Raw genomic sequence first — 4,481 nt, forward strand, 5'->3', positions numbered from 1 at the left:
TATCGATAATATTCTTCAAGCACTAACGCTTATTAAGAAAATGTATTCTATTGGAGTTTTCATTTCTTAAATTTTTGTTACACCAAAATCAAAGCCAAAGGCAAATTAAACTTCTGGAGAAACAACAGGAGCCAGAAATGAGAGCCGTCAGGTGTTCTGAGACGTTGCTACCAGAGGAGATGGGAATGTCCAGCGGAAGTTAGTTAGCAAGAGGAATCTCTTAGCTCTTCACATAGAAATTGAAGGCTAGAGAACAAAGCAGTCCATGATCAAGTGGGATGCACTTGGTAGCAGTTTCTGTTGTTAAAATCCGAAATGTTATTGTACTGGTTATGAAATAACCACTTCCAGGAGTCACTAAGTAACTCTCAACTCACTGTCCTGACTGTGCCAGGCCCTTGTGCCCACAACCACCTCCTCCATCTCCCCTGGAGTTCAAGGCTCAGGAATCCTCAGACCCACTGTAGTGTTGACCAACATGTGTCCTCCTTCATTGGGGCCCCTGCCCTGCTGGTGGCCAACTCCAGAGACTACCTTCCCTTAGGATAGCACAAGGTCTCACCCTGTACATATCGGACAGCCAGTTTTCTTCTCCCTTATCAATGTATCCATGAATAATAAAGTGGGTTTTTCTATTTGTTTTGAAATTGGAGCTCTGGATACTTGGTACATATATTACTTATTACAGTGTACATATATGTATATCATATGAATATGTATATCTATTATATCCCAATGTGTATATTTTTTAAATAGTATACAAAAGATAGAACCAAAAAATATGAAATGAAGTAGTCTCTTATAGCTAAGATTTTTAAAAGAATACTTAGCTTTGCTGCTCTAAAAGTCTACAGAATACAGACTCCACTCTCCTTGTTCTCATTGGAATATGGAATATTCCTACCAATTACATAAGGCAGGTGGAACCAAGTCCTGGAAACCGTGAGGTTTCCTACCTGGTAGTTGTTTGGGTTCTCGTTGGTGTACAGGAGGAAGCGGGTGTTGATCTGTGATGGGCTCCAGGGCAGTGCTTTCAAAGGTCTTTCTAAAGTTCCCGACCATGGGGCATCATCACTGAAGCAGCCGAGTTTTTCGTAGCAAACTTCTTTTCCTGAAATCACCCACAAACATTTCAAGGATGTGAGTTTAACCAGAATATTCCTTTAATGGTCTCTAGGGAGATGTGTCGCATGACATCTGTGGCAGATGTTCTTCCTCTGCTTTCCCAAACACCCTCCTGCTCACTCACCAAGCAGCCTCACCACAGACAGGCTGCTGCTCCCCACTTCCCCTCAGGGGACCCTGTCACTCCTCATGTCTGCTCAGGCCCAGTTCAAGGACTCACTTTAGCTTCTGGACCAAGTGACATCTTTGGGTATTGGTGCCAAGATATGGAGCTGCCCTGTGTCCCAGGCACTGGTGATGGGGTGTGTTGCTGGCTCTCAACTACTAGGAGCCACCATCTGGCTTTGTACCGGTGGAGGCATGACATTTCATGCAAGGGACAAGCTTTGTATCTACACCTTGGCTGAGCTCACCGGTGTCTGACCTATGTTTGAGAACCATCCTGGATTCCTATGATGAAGAAGATACTCTCAAACAATCAAACAAGTATCACAAATAATCAAACACAGCTGTCGCCTGGCATGCAGCTACATGAAGGAACAATTCAAAGGAGGATTTGGAGCCTCATCAACCCAGATTAAAGGCAGAGCAATGTCAGTATCTGTCGTGGGGCTGTTTCTCTGCATCTCACTGTGTGCCTGATGCTGGACAAGATGATTTACTTCTCTGACTTACGTCTCACAGTCATCCCATTAGAAGGATGCCTTTATCTCCATTTCATACACAAAGATCCTGAAGTTCAGAGGGCTTAAGGATTTTTCTGAGTGTCAGAGAGTTGTAGGGGATAAATGAGGTTCAAATACCTCCTTTGACCTAAGTTAGAAGTGTCAGATTCAGAGTCCCGTTGTCACCGCCTTCTAGGAAGGACTGAACAATGAGCCTCCCCCATCTCTACATAAACATCTTTCTTACAGGCTACTGCTCCCAGCAGCACTGAAAAGGTCCACAGCAGCAGGTAAAAACACAGCTGAGTCTCATGAACCATGGTATCAGAAGATTGTCATCCTTCATGTCCACCCAGACCACTGGGGAATAAATAGGTGCAATCTATAAAGTAGTCTGGAAATTGGGCTACTTACAGTGACAGCTCGGCCAAATTCCACAGAAAACAGGGTGACACTAAGGGGTCTGTTATAGGAGAGTCTTAACTTTTTGAGCAGTGCCATGGAAAAGTGGCATGAATAAACGAAGATTTAGAGCCATGCATGGTTGCTCATGGCTTTAGTCCCAGCATTCGGGAGGCAGAGGCAGGTGGATCTCTGTGAAATTGAGGACAGCCTGGTCTACATAGCAAGTTGCAGGCCAGATGGTGATATGGTGATACAGGGAGATCCTGTCTCAACAGAGAGCTTGCAAGCTGTATACAGACACACATCAAGAAGATCATCCACATGGCCAAGTCGGCTTTATTCTAGCGATGGTTCAACCTTCGTAAGTCAATAAATGTAATAAAATATATAAATACACTTAAAGACAAAAACCACATGGTCATCTCAATATGCATAGAGGTCTCTTCCGGTGCGCTGAAGGAGCATCAGCCCTTCATTTTCTCCTGAGAGTTTCCTGGTCTCATTTCCTTCCTTCTTAGATCACTACTGTTCTCTGTACAGATCTGAGAGCATCGCAGCATGAGCATAGCCAAATTATTTTTACCTATTTGACAATAGTTGTCTTGAAATCCAGCACTGTGGGCTTAGCTGCTCCTTCGTGGTGGTATGCCCCTGTGACCCTAGCACAAGGGGCACTGATTCAGGAGGAGGGTGAGTTCGGGGCCAGCCTGGGCTATATAGTGAGATCCTGTCAAGACAAAAAGAAAACCCAAAAAGAAGAAAGAAGGGGCAGAAAAGGAGGAGGAGCAGGAAGAGAAGGAACGTTTTTCGGAGCAAAGAAGTGAAACAGTGGCCCCCACCGTCAAAAGAAATTATGAATAAAAGTGAAAAAGAGAGTCTAGAGGGATGGCTTAGTGGTTAAGCACACATACTACTCTTGCAGAGAACCTAAGTTCAGGTCCCAGCATCCACAACGGGCTCACAACCTCCTGTAACTCCAGCTCAGGGAGCCGCAATGCTTCTGGACTTCATAGGTACCAGCATTTATGTGCACACAGACACATATATGCACATAATTAAAAATGAAATATTTCTTTTAGAAGAAAAAGCTGGAGAAATAGGGGACTTACAGGTAAGAGCATTTGCTATTCTTGCAGAGGACCCAAATTCGGCTCCCAGCACCCACATGGTCACTAATAACTGTCTCTAACTCCAGTTTCAAGGAATCTGACGCCCTCTTCTGGCTTCCAGAGGCATTGCACACGTGGGAATTGAAACAGATTCCTGTTTCAAGGAATCTGACGCCCTCTTCTGGCTTCCAGAGGCATTGCACACGTGGTGCACTTACATGCAGGCAAAACACTCATACACATAAAATAAAAAATATTTTAAGAGCTACAAAAGAGAGAAAAAATAAAATTCAACTCGAATAAATATGGTCTATAAAAATTGTTTTGAAAGAACAGTGCTGAGTAGGAAATAAGTGAAATACAGTTACTGTGGAACAGTATAAAAATTACAGTGGAAAGCCATAATTTTAAGGATCAGGATCAGGGGGTTTGTCACTGATTTAGATCAAATCATACAAAACTGATACATTTATAGGTCAAAAAGAGTCATATACTCAAGACCCTGAAAAAAAATCAGCTAAAGGAAAAACATAAAATCTGGGTGTGGTGGCTCAGGCTTGTAATCAGTCCTCTGGAGGCAGAGGAAAGAGAACTGTTCGACCATAATTTTAAGGATCAGGATCGGGGGGTTTGTCACTGATTTAGATCAAATCATACAAAACTAATACATTTATAGGTCAAAAAGAGTCATATATTCAAGACCCTGAAAAAAATCAGCTAAAGGAAAAACATAAAATCTGGGTGTGGTGGCTCAGGCTTGTAATCAGTCCTCTGGAGGCAGAGGAAAGAGAACTGTTCGAAGTTCCAGGCCACTGTGTGCTACACAGTGAGCTCCAAACCAGCCTTCTCACACAAAACAAAACAAAGCGACATATGTACCGGTCCCCTCTGTGCGTGCGTGTGTGTGTGTGTGTGTGTGTGTACAGAAAAAGTTCAAGAAACTTTAGCAATGGAATTGTGAAAATCAGTACAAAAGACACCGGGACAGAATGCCATGATTGGGGTGCTGACACAGTCCCACCCAGTCCATCTTCTCCGTCTGTTACCCCTCCTCAGGGCAACTTCTCCAGCCCTCCTTATGTTTCCCATCCCTGCCTCCACCCTTCTAACAGGCCTCCCTTTAGCCCTTCCCTCACTGAAGCACATCACACTAGTTCTGGGTCATAAACAGAGCAGT

General features: G+C 43.8%; 1 pseudogene; it reads right to left on the reverse strand.

Annotated features, from left to right (window-relative positions):
* LOC115066750 overlaps positions 1 to 2,110 on the reverse strand; it is a 9,782-nt pseudogene extending 7,672 nt beyond the window's left edge.
* Between the last annotated feature and the right edge of the window lie 2,371 nt (positions 2,111 to 4,481).

This window comes from Nannospalax galili, unplaced genomic scaffold (assembly GCF_000622305.1).
Source record: "Nannospalax galili isolate Female #2095 unplaced genomic scaffold, S.galili_v1.0 scaffold1362, whole genome shotgun sequence".
NCBI classification, from domain to species: domain Eukaryota; kingdom Metazoa; phylum Chordata; class Mammalia; order Rodentia; family Spalacidae; genus Nannospalax; species Nannospalax galili.